Source organism: Callorhinus ursinus, unplaced genomic scaffold (assembly GCF_003265705.2).
Source record: "Callorhinus ursinus isolate GAN/ISIS: 27379988/994484 unplaced genomic scaffold, GSC_fseal_2.0 scaffold50, whole genome shotgun sequence".
NCBI lineage: Eukaryota > Metazoa > Chordata > Mammalia > Carnivora > Otariidae > Callorhinus > Callorhinus ursinus.
Genome location: NW_027397112.1, coordinates 9111112 through 9129659, shown reverse-complemented (window position 1 = coordinate 9129659; position 18548 = coordinate 9111112). Strand labels below are relative to the sequence as shown.

The 18548-nt window shown below is 40.1% G+C and overlaps 1 protein-coding gene across 6 annotated transcripts in view; it reads left to right on the top strand.

The window, feature by feature from the left end:
- The first annotated feature begins 500 nt into the window (after positions 1-500).
- Positions 501-18548, top strand: part of TANC2 (tetratricopeptide repeat, ankyrin repeat and coiled-coil containing 2) — a 352068-nt gene continuing 334020 nt past the window's right edge. For 5 of the 6 annotated variants that reach the window (XM_025890285.2, XM_073883069.1, XM_073883068.1 and 2 more), the window contains exon 1: positions 502-627. The gene's annotated coding sequence lies outside the window, so the exon portion shown is untranslated. Of the gene's footprint in view, positions 628-18548 lie in introns of all 6 variants that reach the window. The other variant, XM_073883063.1, reaches the window with a different exon arrangement.

Sequence of the window (18548 nt, the reverse complement as noted above, 5' to 3'; positions counted from 1 at the left end):
CTCTCCCTCCGCGCTCGCGCTCCTCCCCACCCCGGCCCGGAGGGGGCGGGGCTGCGGGCGGCCTCGGAGGGGGCGACGCCCCCGGCGCGGCGGCGGCGCTAGCGAGCGGCCGGCCGGGCGCGGGTTGCTGGGCGCGCTGCTCCGGCGGGGCCCGCTGGCACAGCCGCCTCGCGCGAGCCGCCCGTCGGGCGGGGGAAGCTGCGAGCACTCCGAGCGCCGGGCTCGGGGCTGCCGGCGCTGCCCTCCCGCCGCCGCCCTCCGCGCCTCCTCCGGGCGGCCCCGCCCCCGATCCCATCCCCCTCGCGCTCACCTCCCGGCTGTGCCGCGCGCGAGGCGGAGCAAGGCGTCCGCCGCCGCCGCCACCGCCGCCGCCGCCGCCGCCGCCGCCGCGCTGAGGGGCGAGAGCCTGCACCCGCGCCGCCGCTGACAAGAGGACCGCCGCGGGCTGCGCTTGCCCGCCGCGAGGCCCCGCCGCGCCTTTCCGGGGCGCAGACCCACCGCGGGCGTTGGAGCGCAGCGAGGTGCTCTGGGAATCGCGGGCGGCGCCGGCTGGCGGCGCGGTCCTCACTGGGGATCCCGGGGGCTGGGGCTTGACCCGGAGTTGCAGCGAGCCCCTCAGAGCGGCAGGTAAGAGACCCGGGGAGCGGCGGAAGGAGGGGTCGCCTCAGTGACAGGGGCGTTCGCCTCCAATGCCTCGGCTCCAGGGAGAGGGGCGGGGGCGAGCAGGGAAGCAGCGGAATGGGCAGCGAAGTGCCTCCGGTGTCCAAGGTGTGGGGAAGGTTGGCTCCAAATGTGGCACTCAGGGTGGCTTCAGATGGGGCCGGGGACGGTCACTTCGGTGTCACCGAAGGTGTCATGGAATTTGGTACCGAGAGAGCCTCTAGATGACGGGGACCCAGGATGAGATGCGAGGCAGATTGCTAAACGTGGCAGGCAATGTGGTGCAGAACGAGTTGCAAAATGTGCCCCCAGAATGCAGCATAAAAAGTAGTTGTGAAATGTGCCAGGTAAGGCGCAGGGTGGATTGGCCTGTGTGGCATTGAAATTCATGGTAGAAGTGTTGTGTGCGATATTAACAATCCCTCTGGGAAAGGAGATGTAGTGTAAGAAAAGATTAATAAGGCTCATTGCTAGATATTTTATCACAGGAAATCGAGAGGAGCTATGATATGCTATTTTTTGAGATAGAGATAGTACGTACCCACGTGAAAGAAAAAAAGCATATTGTGTCTGGTTGTGAGATGGGAAAGAAAAAATAAGGCTAAAATAATTCCAGGTTTTGCCGTCAGCTTGGAGAGAAGCACTGTTATAATTGTATCCTGTCTTTTATTTCAGTTGTGTAAAATGGGTTTCACAAAACATAAACAATGATAATAAACATTAGGAAGATTTGGTGTTTCGGGTGTCTTTCTGTTCTCTGCTCCTCTCCAGGAAAAGAAAAACAATAAACAGAAAAACACCACATCTTGATCGTAATTCTGAGTTCAAGATCATTAGGCAAAGGGATTTTTTTCCTGTGTGCCCCTGTCTTCATTTTCACACAGGTGAAAATATCTGGAATGAGGAAAACAAAACAATATGGTGAACAAAAGGGATAAATTTTCAGGCATTTTGAGGGGTTGGAGCCAAAAGCTGTTGCAGTGGTTAATTACAGTGAATGACAGTAGTGATCTATTCTTGCATGTTCTTGGTGTTGGGGTGGCAAAATGGGGAAAAAATTGAATACAGTAAATGTAGCATAAAAAGCAGCAACATGGATACTGTCAGCATTTCCCAGGTACATCATCTTAGGAATGTGAGCACAAGAATAAAATATTAAATATTCTTTCTCTATCTCTCTGTTTCTGTCTTTGTATATGAAATTACCCACATGCTGCGAAACATTGTGACTTCCATTTAAGAAGAACATCTGTGTTTTGAGAAGATTGTCAGAAAATAGCTGGAATTTCAGGAGTAACAAAAGATAGTTCAATGAGCTGTGTAATATAACTTACATATGTACATTCAATGAGTGGTATGAAACAAGCAGAAATATCTGGCTGTGTTCATTAGAATATAGTTAATGATTGAGATTTTAGTATTTTATGTTGTGATTATTGTAGAGAAATTGAATGACTTGCCTGAAGAATGTTGTTCTTATTATAACAGTAAGTAATTTGCTAGCTAATCTGAAAATTCATACTATGGGCTTCTTCCTGCATCCACATTCAGCCACTGAGGGATCATTTGCTTTAAAGACAAAACTGGATTTTACTTGGTGATTAATACTGGGTTTTAGTGTTTTCTATAGATACATCCCTCATCTTGAGGCTATGTTGGGGCTAAAGCAGAGAGGAGAGGGCCAGAGGAGAATAAAGAGCAGTTCTGTTGGGTCTTCCTGTTTTGTTCTGACTGTAAGCCATATGTACTGCCACCCCCTACTGTCTGTAGGAAGAGGTGTTGCAGAGCCCCATTCTTTTCTTGTTATCACTGCCCCCTTGTGTAAGGGAAGAAATTGATAGTTGCACTTGGGAAAACCACTCTCCTCCGATTGTTCTTGACAGGGTGGTTATGTGGATCTATTAATGATCTATTCTTTTCCGAGTTGCAGGACTTTAAACTTACTGTTAATCAGGCTTCAGATTTAATGTCTGTTTTTGATAGTATCTAATTTTAATCAGTAATTCAAATTGTTCAGAATGTTTTTAATATGTTTGGGAAGATGGAGTACTATTACTAGAAGTACTAGTTTTAATGCTCACCCTTATATAGCCCTTACTCTGTGCCAGTCCTGTTATACACGTTTTAATCAGTTTCAGCACCCTGTGAAGTATGTCCTGTTATTTACATTTTACTGATGAGAAACTGAAACACAGAGATGTTCAATAACTTGCATAGGACAGTCAAGAATCAGATTTAACTGGCAAGTGGAAGAGTTGAGTTTCAATTCAATAAGTAAGTAGTAAGACACATAAATATTAAGCCTACAGATATAACAAAAATACAGTTACTTATAGTATGACCATTTCTTTTATGGGATTTATTTTTGTAATTTATCTCTGGGATTATGAGTAGAAGAGTATCAGTACTTTCTATGTGGTTAAGGAAATATTTGTGATGGAGGTTGGTTTTGGGGGGACTTTAGAGATAAAAAGTTACTTTCAAGTAATTTGGGGTGTGTGTGTGTGTGTGTACATAGTGTGCAATAAATGTTTACTGGTGCTTTTAAAGAGAGTACACCACACACAGACATCTACATACCATCTCTTTAAAAGCACCAGTAAATCTTTACTGCTAACTTTCTCAAGGAAAATGAGGAGAAATTGTCTGTTTTTCCTGCCTAATTCATATTTTTATGATCTATTTTATTTTAAAAAGTATCAAAAATGGATTGGATGAATGTGTATATTTTACCACTTCCATCAATAATCGTTGGCTCAGATTTTTGTCACACTTAACATTGTTTCATATATATTACATATGAAATCATATTTATGTGTAAAGTATAAAGAATAAGAGGGCCCCTGGGTGGCTCAGTCATTTAAGCGTCCAACTCATGATTTCAGCTCAGTTCATGATCTCAGGGTTGTGAGATGGAGCCCTGTGTCAGGCTCATGTGCTGGGTGTGGAACCTACTTAGGATTCCCTCCTTCTTCCTCTGCCCCTCCCCCCTAAAAAAAAGAAGAAAAAAGAATAATAATCGTCTCTTATATTTGAAACAATTATTTTCTTCTGTAAGCCAAACTTTCTGCCATTCTATAAATCACATAGCTCATATAATCAAATACTTCTTTCATTTTTATGTACATTTGTTGATAAGGGAATTCAAGATAATCTATTATGACTAAGACTTATTCAAGATGTATATTTATATTCTTTAGTATATTTGTCATAGATTTAGATCATGCTGTGTATTTTAGATTGGCTGATAGTTCCTTTTAGCATACTTCATTTATGAAACCTAATTTGATGTCTGCATCTTTATCATAAAGTTTTACTAACATTATTAAACATTTGATTATTTCCCTTTTCCGTGTTTGATTTTTGGACTGTCCCATGCTGGCTCTCTGGCTTTTCCCCATATTTGCCCATAAATGCAAATTATGCATTTTCATTTATGCATTTGCTCTTTTCGTATTTTCTGAAAGATTTTGCATGCATTATTTTGAATGGAGAAAAAAGTAAGCCTAGAAAGAAGTACAGTAATCCCCTCTTATCTGAGGGGGATACATTTCAAGACCCCCAGTGGATGCCTGAAACCATGGATCGTACTGAAATGATATATACTGTTTTTTTCTATGAGTACATACCTACAATAAAGTTTAATTTATAAATTAGGCATAATAAAAGTTTAACAACAATAATAAGATAGAACAATTAAAACAGTATATTGTAATAAAGTTATGAGAATGTGGTCTCTCTCAAATTATCTTATTGTGCTGAATTCATTCTTGTGATGACTTCTTATCATTTTATCAAGATGATAAAATGCCTATGTGATGAGATGAAAAGAGGTGAATGATGTAGGCGATGTGATGTAGCCTTGGGTTACTATTGATGTTCTGACTATACATCAGAAGGAAGATCATCTGCTTCTGGACTGTGGGTGGATTAGCAGGAGACTACCATATACTAAGCCAGTACTAGTTCCAAAAGGGGAATATTAGGATAGTTGATTTTTTTTTTTAGATTTTATTTATTTATTTGAGAGAGAGAGACACAGAGCATGAGCAGGGGGGAGGGGCAGAGGGAGAGGGAGAAGCAGGCTCCCTGCTGAGCAGGGAGCCCAACAAGGGGCTCAATTTCAGGACCCTGGGATCATGACCTGAGCTGAAGGCAGACGCTTAACCGACTGAGCCACCCAGGCATCCCTAGGATAGTTGATCTTGATTAGATGTAAGATAGAACAAGTATGCAATAGAAATGCATCAAAATTCTCTCCTTGTCATATTTCTTCCTTTTACAATAGAATTAAAATTGAATTTCTGAGACCTAGTGATTGGGCATAGTAGTTGAATGTACTTACACAGAATCACCAATGTTAGCTGGACTATTTTTACTCATGGTTCCCAGATTTTATTTTAAGGAGCTAGAACAATCTGTCGCAGATGGCTGTTTACTTTTCTAGTACTAGTTTGATCAAGGTAACAAATATAACATAGTTTGGAAGCTAGTTTAATTATTTGGAATTTTTTTTTCCCTTTGTGAATGAATTGAAACTCAGCATTGTCATATCTGCTGAGTGCCTGTAGTTAACAAATACTATTATTATTTGGAGAGAAGGCACCATATAAATATACTGTATAAATAAATAGTTTTTGTTCTAATACCATGAAAACTATCACCTGGTTTATTTGAATAGCATCTTTTTTTTTTAAGATTTTATTTATTTATTTGACAGAAAGAGAGATAGCAAGAGAGGGAACACAAGCTGGGGGAGTGGGAGAGGGAGAAGCAGGCTTCCTGTTGAGCAGGGAGCCCGATGTGGGGCTCCATCCCAGGACCCTGGGATCATGACCTGAGCTGAAGGCAGATGCTTAACGACTGAGCCACTCAGGCGCCTTTCACTTAAATATTTGTTGACTCCATACTATGTATACATAGTTTTACTACTGTAGTCTTTCAGTTGAAAGTGGACATTTCATATTCTTCCTTAAATCAAAACTAATAGTGTAATTCAGAATTCTGTGTCCTAATATTCATTCTGGGAAAAATACAGGTAAAAAAACCCAGTGTATTAAATTTGTCACTTCCCTAAAGTTTTACTGGTCAATGTTGGTAAGTTTTACTGTTTTCATTAGGTGGCAAAGGTATCATGAAAAGGAAAACAGTGGGCGCCTTGGTGGCTCAGTCGGTCAAGTGTCTGCCTTCTGCTCAGGTCATGATCTGAGGGTCCTGGGGATGGAGCCTTTGGTAGGGCTCCCTGCTCAGCAGGGAGTCTGTTTCTCCCACTGCGCTCTCCCCACCCCATGCAGGCGCACTCATGCTCTCTCTTTCACAAAAATAAATAAAATCTTAAAAAAAAAACAAAAAAAGGGGCGCCTGGGGGGCTCAGTCGTTGAGCGTCTGCCTTCGGCTCAGGTCACGATCCCAGGGTTCTAATCGAGCCCCACGTTGGGCTCCCTGCTTGGCAGGAAGCCTGCTTCTCCCTCTCCCACTCACCCTGCTTGTGTTCCTGCTCTCGCTCTCTCTCCCTCTCTCTGTCAAATAAATAAAATCTTAAAAGCAAAAAAATAAAAAATAAAAAAATAAAGGAAAACAGTGCTTTAAACATTCCTTTTTATAAATATCAAAAGTATTGCAGACCTAAAATTCACAAAGCAATATATATAAGCAATAATAATGGAAAACTTACTCCAAATAGGTATCTTTGGATTAGGTAGCCATGCTTTATTTCCTTGTCTGTAATACCGTACTTGCGTATCATTAACTGATTATATCAAATGACATCCGATTATAGAGATTGACAACATGATGAAATATGGCACCAGTTTTTTATTGCCATGGCAACCCCACCTATGGATCTAGCCTTATAAGTAGATTAGTTATTAAACTTGGGAATGGGACTGGGTATGTAGATACTGTGATTTAATCATTTTAGTCATAGAGAATCTGCCTCAGATCGAGGCAAATTCCTTCTGTTTAAATGAAGGAAGTCTTTTCTTAGCCCTTTACAATCTTGGGTTGTGGGATCCCACAGTTTCTAGCTCTAGTTGCTGAAATTTGGTAGGGTAAAGCTAGTCAGGTTATGGAAGCTTGATGGGTATTTGTTGTTACTCTAGAATTCTGTTTTTGTTTCAGTTCCAAGGAATTCTGTAGGGTCCCTCCGGATTGGGAATTAGGGTGAATGAAGGTAATTAGTTTTATTAGACATATGGGATGAAGATTTACTAGATACCCAAATCCTGTTTTAGCATCAGAGAATCTTAGCTCTTTCTTTTTGGGGTTTTGAAGAGGAAGAAAGACTTCTTTTGGAAGTTATCAGACTTTCCTTTATTTTATTTTATTTTGGGGGGAGGGGCAGAGGGAGAGAGAGAATCTTAAGTAGGTTCCATGCTCAGTGTGGATCCTGAGGGGGGCTCTATTTCATGACCCTGAGATCATGATCTGAGCCGAAATCAAGAGTCAGATGCTTAACTAACTGAGCCACCCAGGCGACCCACACATTTCATTATGATAGAATGACAATACTGTTGTTTAGTTGTAAGAAGCTTTTGAAATTCTACAATCGTGAGACCCATTTTATAGTAGAAAGAACATGAATTTGTATGTTTTTGAATCATGAAAACGGGTTCGAATTATTACTCTGTCACTTACTAGATGTATGAGGGGCTAAAATCTATTCTTGCAGGGTTTTGGTGATGACAAAGTGAAATAATGTCAGTGAAAATCCTTAGGACAATGTTTAATACTTAAGGAATGGTCATTTTTATTAGGCCTTGGAAATCATCCTGGATTTCTCTTTATTTAATGCATGCTTCACCCAACTCCTCCCCACAATTTTCTACTAGCATTGTCAGTCCAGCTTTTCCTTGTTACCTTGTCTTGCTCTCCTTTTCAGCCTTCCAAGGCATTTAAAAGACCCATGGTAATTAAGTTACTGATTTATTTTTATCCTGAAATTTTCTCTTATGAAAGATTTGATGAGAGCTGAGAGAGAGAGTTCTTAACTGCAAATTTAAAAATAGTTTTAGAAGTGAGATGCTGTTGGGCAGGCTCCTGGTGTGCATACCTTTTTGGGCTGTTTCCCTTTAAGTACCACAAACGTGACAAAAAAAAATTAGTTTTTAATCTCCTCTATAAAATAGCAAACCATGGCATTTCTTGAGACAGTCAGCTCTTTGACAATTCTTTTTTCAATTCGATCACGTAAATGTCATAACATTTCTCACTTTTGTGACTAACTGGAATTTTCTGTGATAACTTTATCCCCCCATCACCCATGCTACATGTTGATAGCTTTTTGTAATTTTTCTTTTTTAAAAATTTGTGATAATCAGTTAAGGTGGTTGCTTTTCTTTTGTGATTTACTTAATAAAAAGGCCTTGTCTGTTTACAGTGTAAAATAATACATTAGAAAAAGTTTATCCCTCTTTCTTTAGTATAAATAACAAGTTATTCAAAATCTCGTTTTTTTTCCTGAGTTTCCATTACTTCTGTAGCATTTTGCCCAGTGTATCATGCATAGTTATTCACTGAATATTTTTCTTTGACTCACTTTCTCTTAGTTTTCTCCTTAGTTGTCAAAATACTCATGAATGGGTAAGTTTGTGCTAGTTATAAAATAAAAACTAGTTCATCCTGAAGACATCTTGCTTATTAATGCACTTGAGAAAGACCACTTATATGCAACTTTGGTTCCAGATCGGTTTGTTTTGTATTTTTAAATAAATGAACTTCATAATAATTCCTCTCCTTGCTTTATATAATTTAATTCTAATTTTGTCTTTGGATGCATTAAAGGTAGTCATTTATTAGTTGTCAGCTAATGCTAATTGTCATACTTTTAGTAGATAACTATTCTCTCCCCCCCCATTCTACCTTTATTAGAAAATTATGAAAGTAAGACTCTGCTTGCAACCACGCAAATAAATAGGGGTGAATAAAGGAAAAGTTAGTATTTTCCTCTCCCTACAGGTCTCTCTCTTCTCCGGTTTTCCTCCTTGGAGTAGCCAACATTAACCAACACTGAGTATTTTTCAACATCTTTTTCTCACTCAAAATCATATACGTATATACACACACATACAGGCTTTTTGTAACTTGCTTTATTCTTTTAAGAATGTATCATGGCATCTCTCCAGCTTAGTAAATGGAAATCTAATTTTAAAAAGCTGAATAACATTCTAAAGCATACTACACCATAATTTATTCTGTTGTTCCCCAACTGATGGACATTAAGATTGTTTTCTTTTTTCTTTTTTTTTTTTTTGCCATTATAAACATTAGTCCACTCTTACTCATGACCAGAGAAGCAGACATTTTTTTTTTAAGATTTATTTATTTTAGAGAGAGAACGCATGTACGAGTGTGGGAGAGGGAGAGAGAGAAAATCTCCAGCAGACTCCCCACTGAGCATGGAGCCCAGTGTGGGACTCGATTTCATGACCCTGAGATTATGACCTGAGCCAAAATCAAGAGTTGGACATTCAACTAACTGAGCCAGAGAAGGCGCCTCAGAGAAGCAAACATTCTAAATAAAATATTAGCAAGATGAAACTAGTAGTGTATTTAAAAGATAATACATCAGAGTTTATTCCAGGAAGGCAAGGACAGTTAAATATTAACATAATTTATTATATTAAAAAATTGTAAGATCAAAACTATATGATTACCTCTCTCTTTTGGTATGAATTGGAGGACTTTGTATTGTATTTATACAAAATAGGATAAGGAGATGCCTGCCTTTGTGGACAGTAGTCCAAGTTTTGTACAATTCTTTGACCCTCAAAGTTGATAGAAGCCTTTTTTCTAGAGTCTTTGGGGGGACTTTGTGGGGCCTGGACTTCAGCTTTGACTTTGGCCTGACTCCTGGACTTTGGTTGCTAAAGCCTGGTAGTTTTGACACTATGGAAATAAGTGTACTTCCTGAGACTGGGATGGATGATAAGGGTGAGCCTGTCTAACTTAGGGTTGGCATCTTTTAAGATGTATTTGATTATTCTAGGCTTAATGAGCACCTTGTGGCCTCTGTACTAGTGCTCATTGTTTGGAAATATTGGCCTGAATCTTTTTGAGGCCTTTTTTGTGTTTGTTGGCAGAATAAGCATTCCTTAGGATCTAAGTTTCTTGAAGCTTTCTAGGGCTGATCGTATATGATGTTCTTGGATTTAGCCATTTCTGTACTGCCAGCCCCAACTCTGAGAGTGGTAGAGACTGGAAAAAAAGAAACCTATCACTATCTTAATGGATGCCAGAAAAACATTTGGAGTAATTTCCTCAGTGGATGTGGTACAATTTCTGAATCCTTGCTTGAGTGAAAATGTGTATCTTTTATCTTGGCTGAATAATGTTCTTGGGTCATCAGCCCCCCCCCTTTTTTCCTGCTATGTAACATATACACCACCGTTTTCGAGCTTGCGCAATAGATAAGTCTGATTCCAGTCTGATTCTCCTTTCTTTATCAATAACTGGTTCTTCATCTCCTACACAGTCTTGCCACCCTTATGTACCCTGAGATTTTTAGATCTAATCTCATTATGCACTTTAACCCTTTTATAGCCTGGGAAACCCAGTACTGCCGGTTCATCTCTCATTTCCTGGACTCCTGTCTATAGTTCTTTATTTCCCCCTTTCTGACCCTAGTCCCCATCCCCCCATTTTTCTTATTCTTTAATGTTTAGTAATAGTATAGTAAAATAATTTTGGTTGTTCTGAGTTGATATTGTCAGGTATACATTGTGCTCTTTCAAGATGTAGTTTCAAATCTTTATTTCAGGAAAGTTTTTTTTAATTACTATTTTTACTATTCTGTTCTTTGCTTGGATTTCCTTCTTCAGGGCTTCCTATCACTGTATGTTCAGTCTTCTTTGTTTTCAATATTTGTCAGTTTTTCTCAAATCTTTTTAATCTCTTTGAGTTTTAAAATTTTCTTCTTTTTTACTTTGTATTTTTCTTAAGGAGTATCTGTTTTTATTCACTATTTCTGGAATGGTTCTTTCCTTTTGTTTTTAATTATTTTGAGTTTTGTTATTTTGAGTTTTTATAATTCTTACATCTGTTGTTCTTTCATGTCTTATGTCATTCTCTTAAGGTCTTTTAGTTCATTTTGAAATAGCATGTTACAGTTTTTGTTTTGTTTTTTTAAGATTTTATTTATATGAGAGGGAGAGAGAGAGAGAGCAAGCAAGAGCACAAGAGCAGGGGGCAGGGAGAAGCAGACTCCCTGCTGAGCAAAGACCCAACCTGGGACTTGATCCCAGGACTCTGGGATCATGACCTGAGCCAAAGGCAGCCACTTAACTGACTGAGCCACCCAGGCGCCCCTAGCATGTTACAGCTTTGATCTGTTATGTGGGCATATCTTTCTGGCATGCTTTCGTCATCTGTAGGGATGTTATTCTGCCCCTTATTCTCTCTTCTTGTAACTTAGTATATGGAATTGATCTTGATACTTTCCGTGACTTGTTTTTATTTGGAATTAATTTCAAAAAATCTTTTAGAAAGTGGCAGGATTCAGGGAAGATTTTTCTAACTTCATAGAGCTTTTCCCGTGGTTGTTTTTGTGTAGTGTTAAAAAAGTATGGTGCTTGTGTTCTGAGACTTCCTGGCTAGTAGTTTTGTCTGGATCTTTTCTTTCCTTCGTCTCTCTTGTCTGATCCCAATTTTCACCCCTTTATGACCATTGAACCCTTTCTCTATGCCTTCTGGAGTTCACTGTCAGTCATCTGCAAAACTCCCTTTATCTTTAACCTCTTATCTAAACATGAATATCTTCTTGCTTTCAGTAAACTTACCTCTCCCCTGAGGGTGCTACTTCCCCATGGAGTTCTTGAGTGGTGGCTCCTCCTATTGACATGGGTTAAGTGTTCTCTTTGCTCTCTCATCTTCGGGGGCTCACTGCTACCCTCCTACTACTCCAGTTATGATTATTGGTGATTACAGTATCCACACAGATGATCCTTCTGGTATTCTGGTCTCTTAAGTGACTTCCTCTCCTCTACTGCTCTTGTCCTTTGCCTCAGCCATTCACTTTTATGGCATATCATCTGCCGTATGTTTTTAAACCCTCAGTGCATCTGCATTAATTGGGGAGCTTTGAGAAACTATAGGGATCTAGGACTTACTCCCAGAGATTCTGATTTGGTTAATCTGAGGTTTGGCTTGGTATGTTATTTTTAAGTTTTCCAAAGTGACTTTAATGTGCAGCCAGGATTGAGAGTCACTGTGTTCCACAGCTCGTTATTACGAATAGCTATAACTTTCTATAAAGTAATTTCTGGCATTTTATTCTCCAACTAGCACCTCCAATTTTTCTAGCTCACTTCTGAGTACCCAACAACCTTAAATCTTTGACCTCACTGGGACCTTTTAATTTACCACCTTTTCACTTTTCCTTGATACATACATGTCCTCAATTCCTTTTCTGACTTGGTGAATTCCCTTTTCACTGTTCCTCGATGCATACATGTTCTCAGGTCCTTTTCTGACTTGCTGAATTCTCATTGTAATTGCTCTTCTGCATCTATACTCAACCCCCTTGACCTCTCTCCCTTGGTTGTTCTTGCCTGGCAAAACCCAATCCTGGTTAAAACCAGCTCTACTTTTTTACACTTGTGCACATGTACCTGTATATGGCTAGAGCAAAACAACTAGGTTAACTATAAATTCTTAGTTAATACCCAGTGAATTTAAATCCAGTGCTTGGTGCTGCCAAGGTACCCTACTTTATTATTCTAGTTCTTCCACACTCTCATTTGCTTAGATGAGTACATCTTTTCCTTGCATGCAAATCTTCAACATTTCCCTTTGCATCCTCTCTTTCAGCTGGTGACCTTCCTATTTCATTAAGAACATAGAAACAATCTTTCTACCACCTGCATCTTTACCAGTTATTGTGAATTAACTGTCTTTTCCTCTGTTGAAGGTCATTCCCACCAATTGTTCCTTTGAACCCACCCCTTCTTGCCTTCTCAAGGACATTCTTCCTGCAGTTCTTCCTGTTTTTCCTTTTCTGGATCACTATCAGTAGCATAAAAGCATATTCTAATTTCTTTCACCTGAAAGAAACACTCTCTTGACCTTACTAACCCTTGCATCTACTACCCCATTTCTTCTATCATTTATGCTAGACTCCATAAAACAGTTATCTGTGTTGACCTTACCGAACTCTCTTTTTTTATAGCTTTATTGAGGTAGATTGTACATATTTCAAAATTTACCCATTGTTACAGTACAGCTGGGTGATTATGGGTAAATTTATAGAATTGTGCAGTCATCACCACAATCCAGTTTTACAGTATTTTCATCACTCCCCAAAATTCTTTGAGCTCATTTGCATTCAATCTCCATTCCTAACCTTACCCTTAGGCTACCACTCATCTGGTTTTCTTTCTATAAATTGGCCTTTGGACATTCATATAAAAGGAATCATAAGTTTGTAGTTTTTTTTTAATAATATGCAGTCTTTTGCTTCTGTCTTCTTTCACTTAGCATGTTTTTGAGGTTAATATTTCATTCTTTTTTGTTGCTGAATATCGTTTCATTGTATGGACGTACATATCCATACATTTTGATTATTTCCAGTTTTTGACTTTTATGAATAATGCTGCTGTAATCATTCATGTACAAGCCTTGGTGTGGCTAGATGTTTTAATTTCTTCTGGATAGATCCCTAGGAGTGGAATTGCTGGGTTTGTGATCCATTTTGAGTTAATTTTTGGATATGGGATGAGGTAATTTCTAAGTTTGTTTTTTCTTTTTTTTTTTTTTTAAAGATTTTATTTATTTATTTGACAGAGAGATAGCGAGAGAGGGAACACAAGCAGGGGGAGTAGGAGAGGGAGAAGCAGGCTTCCCGCCGAGCAGGGAGCCTGATGTGGGGCTCAATCCCAGAACCCTGGGATCATGACCTGAGCCGAAGGCAGACGCTTAATGACTGAGCCACCCAGGCACCCCTTAAGTTTGTTTTTTCTACGTATAGATATCCAGTTGCCCCAACACCATTTGTTGAAAAGACCATCCTTTCTTCCAGTAAATTGTTTTGATACAATAAAAAAAAATGAGTACTTGGGGCACGAGAAGGGATTATCATCCATGATACAGTGGCTGTATCAGTACGTGGAACTTCCTGTTAAATCATCAGTCCATTAGTTTATTGTTTGCTCAGAACAGAACTACAGCCTCAGGCTAGGAGATCAGACACTGCCTCTGTTCACTTGCCGCTGAGATGGCTACTTTAATTGGTTGTGCTATAAATTGAGTCCTGTTCAGCAGCAGCAGTAGTAGACCTCCTGGTTTTCATGGCCTGGTCCCCCATGCTTGAGCTACTACTTGTAGGGGGCAGTATTGGGGAGAATGAGAGTAGCCCCAGGCAAAAATGCCACAGGCTTGCATCGTTCTTACCCAGTGTTGCTTAGTTTGCTTGAATAACCATTTCTTAGTTTGTTGTATGCCTTTAGTTGATTTCCAGATCCATTCTCTTTGAACCCATTCCAGCCAGGCTTCCTCTCCCACCATTTCATTGAAACTTCTTGTTGTGGTCATCAATGAGTTTCATATTGCTTAATCCAGTGGTAGTTTCTTAGTCTCTCCTGCTTTATCTATCAGTACTGTTAGATACAATTGATTACACTCTCCTCCCTTGAAGTCTTTGACTTCCAAGATAACGCTGTCTCTTGGTTGTTCTTTATCACTGGATACTCCCATTTTTGTGGATTTCTTTCACTTAGTCCTCCTCATTCTCATAGCCTATAAAACTTGTAGTGCATTAGGAATTTTCCCTCTCCTGAGGACGTTATTTCTCCTTCTGCCATCTCAAGTGATGCCCTTCCCTTTTTTTCTTCTCATAACCCTCATACCACTGGATATGAAGATAGATACTCTCTTCATTTCCCCCTTTCAGCATTGAAATCATTCTCCTCTCTTCCCTAAAATTCTCTAGCTTTGAAATTCATGTCATCACATATTATTTACTACGACCCCTATTGCGGTTGACTGTACTTCCTGGTTCATCTCCTACAATGACTTCCGATGATTACTACCTGGGATTAGACCAAACTTCACATGTTAAGGGCACAGTCATCCATAGGACAGCTTTCACTTCAGACACCAGCTGCAGGCTTGGGGGTTCCCAGAATTACCCTTACTTCTAACCAACTGGCTGCAAATGTGGGAGTTCCTGCTACTTCCTCAGATTTGATAATGTACTAGAATAGCTATAGAACTCAGGAAAGTGCTATACTTACACAGTTTTACTGTGGCAAAAGGATATAAAACAGAACCAGCCAAAAGAAGGGACACATAGGCTAAGGTCTAGGAAGCTCTCAAATGTGCAGCTTCTGGTGTCCTCCCGCTTTGGAATCAAGACACATCATCCTCCTGGAACATCTTCCTTCTGGCACATCTGTTTATTTACAGTACACAGAGTATTACAAACCCTGAAGCTCAGCCAAATTTTGGTGTCCAGGGGTTTTATTGGGGTTTTGGTATGTAGGCATGATTGATTGAATCATTGGCCACTGATTAAACTCAGTCTCCAGCCACCTTCCCCTCACTGGAAGGCAGGCTGTGATGTCGTGGCTTAAAGCCTCAACCCTCTGATTACGTGGATGGTCTTTTTGGTAAAGCCAGCCCCCATCCTGAGTCATTTTATTAGCAGGAACTATTTAGGGGCCCACCATGAGTCATCTCCTTAACATAGGCCATCAGGGTCCACCATGATTAGCAATGACACTCCTGTCACTCGGGAAATTCCTAGGATTTAGAGACTACCTCCCAGGAACCAGGAACAAAAGTCAGCCAAATTCTTTATTACACAGGATTCCTTCCTTCTTCTTACTTTTTTGTTTGTTTATACTCCCCTTCTCTCTCACCAATACTATGTCTGATTTCAATTCTTGGTGATTTAAACCATGTAGATAGTTTTTCAACATTCAGATCTTTCAGTTCTTTGAATTTCCATCAGTAATCTTGTCTTCCACCTTACCTAAATCATTCATTACCAAAGTTATACCCTAGATCTTGACTAATAATTACAACCTCTCCATAATTTCTTTTTTTTAAAAAAAAGATTTTATTTATTTATTTTGAGAGAGAGAGAGATCACAAGCAGAGGGGAAGGGCAGAGGGAGAAGCAGGCTCCCCACTGAGCAGGAAGCCCGATGCAGGACTCAATCCCAGGACCCTGAGATCATGACCTGAGCCGAAGGCAGACGCCCAACCGACTGAGCCACCCAGGCGCCCCCTCTCCATAATTTCAATTTTATGTATCCATTCTCTGATCACCACTTGCTCTTTCTAAATCTTTTTCCCTTTAGTACCCTGACTCCAATAATTCTTTAACTCCACTAGGACCTCTAATCTACTGATTTTACCACTATTTCTGTCTCACACTCTTAATAGCTTCTTTCCCTTCCATACTCAAATCACACAAAATCATAGTTCTCCTTTGCACATACCTTTGACATCATTTCTTCTTTCTTTATTCATTGTCCTTGCTGTGCCAAAACCACATTACTAGTTAAATCCACTTACCACCTGTTCCATGCTGAACACATGAAGCTGAATGTGGTTAGTGAAGAACATATAACGTTGGGGCGCCGGGGTGGCTCAGTCGTTAAGCGTCTGCCTTCGGCTCAGGTCACGATCCCAGGGTCCTGGGATCAAGCCCCGCATTGGGCTCCCTGCTCCGCGGGAAGCCTGCTTCTCCCTCTCCCTCTCCCGCTCCCCCTGCTTGTGTTCCCTCTCTCGCTGTGTCTCCCTCTGTCAAATAAATAAAATCTTTAAAAAATATATATATATATAACCTTGATGATTGGTTTCATTTTAAATTCATGACCATAAACCTCAAGTGGAATCCTAATGCTTCCAGGTAATCATGGTATATATATCCTTAGTCTAGTAGGTGGGAGAATGAATGGATGATTATTTTACACTTTTTCCCTCTTTTTTCCCTCTCATCTCACTTCTTTTTTTTTTTAATTTTATTATGTTATGTTAGTCACCATACAATACCTCATTAGTTTTTGATGTGGTGATCCACGATTCATTGTTTTCGTATAACACCCAGTGCTCCATTGGTGCCCTCCTTTAATACCCATCACCGGGCTAACCCATTCCCTCTCCCCCCTCCCCTCTAAAACCCTGTTTGTTTCTCAGAGTCCATCGTCTCTCATGGTTCATCGCCCCCTCTGATTTCCCTCCCTTCATTTTTCCCTTCCTTCTCCTAGTGTCCTCCAAGCTGTTCCTCTTGTTCCACAAATAAGTGAAACCATCTGATAATTGACTTTCTCTGCTTAACTTATCTCACTTAGCATAATCTCCTCCAGTCCCATCCATGTTCATGTAAAAGTTGGGTATTCATCCTTTCTGATGGCTGAGTAATACTCCATTGTATATATGGACCACATCTTCTTTATCCATTCATCTGTTGAAGGGCATCTCGGCTCTTTCCACAGTTTGGCTATTGCGGACATTGCTGCTATGAACATTGGGGTGCATATGGCCCTTCTTTTCACAACATCTTTGTCTTTGGGGTAAATACCCAGGAGTGTGATTGCTGGGTCATAGGGTAGCTCTGTTTTTAAATTTTTGAGGCACCTCCACACTGTTTCCCAAAGTGGCTGTACCAACTTGCATTCCCACCAACAGTGTAAGAGGGTTCCCCTTTCTCCACAACCTCTCCAACATTTGTTGTTTCTTTCCCTGTCCATTTTTGCCATTCTAACTGGTGTAAGGTGATATCTCAGTGTGGTTTTGATTTGGATTTCCCTGATGGCTAATGAGGATGAACATTTTTTCATGTGTCTGTTAGCCATTTGTATATCTTCTTCAGAGACGTGTCTTTTCATATCTTCTGCCCATTTTTACTTGATTATTTGTTTTTTGGGTGTTGAGTTTGAGAAGTTCTTTATAGATCTTGGATACCAGCCCTTTATCTGTAGTGTCATTTGCAAATATCTTCTCCCATTCTGTGGGTTGCCTCTTTGTTTTGTTGACTATTTCCTTTGCTGTGCAGACGCTTTTTATCTTGATGAAGTCCCAAAAGTTCATTTTTGCTTTTGGTTCACTAGCTTTTGGAGATGTATCTTGAAAGGAGTTGCTGTGGGCAGTGTCAAAGAGGTTACTGCCTATGTTCTCCTCTAGGATTTTGATGGATTCCTGTCTCACATTGCGGTCTTTCATCCATTTTGAGTTTATCTTTGTGTATGGTGTTTGAGAATGGTCGAGTTTCATTCTTCTGCATGTGGCTGTCCAATTTTCCCAGCACCATTTATTGAAGAGACTGTCTTTTTTCCATTGCATGTTTTTTCCTGCTTTGTCAAAGATTATTTGACCATAGAGTTGAGGGTCCATATCTGGGTTCTCTATTCTGTTCCATTGGTCTATATGTCTGTTTTTGTGCCAATAAAGTGAGCAATCTGGATGAAATGGAGGCCTTCCTGGAAACCTATAAGCTGCCAAGACTGAAACGGGAAGAAATTGACAACCTGAATAGGTCAGTAACCAGTAACGAGATTGAAGCAGTGATGAAAAACCTCCCAAAAACAAGAGTCCAGAGCCTGATGGGTTCCCTGGGGAATTCTACCAAACATTCAAAGAAGAAATAATACCTATTCTACTGAAGCTGTCTCTCATCTCACTTCTAATACTTCCATTCTTTTTCTTAGCTAATGACATTTCTTCCTACTTTATTGAAAAAGTTGAAGAGAACTTCTGTAGAATTCCAGTCATATTTACTCATTTATCAGCATTTGCATTCACATATTCTGACAGTTACTATAGAACTATGCCTACTTCTGCCTGAGGCAATTCCTCTATTAGTGCACTAGATCGTATCTACTTTTGCCTACTCAAGAACATTGCCTCAATTATTTTCTCCTTCAATTTTTTCTTCTCTAACTGACTCA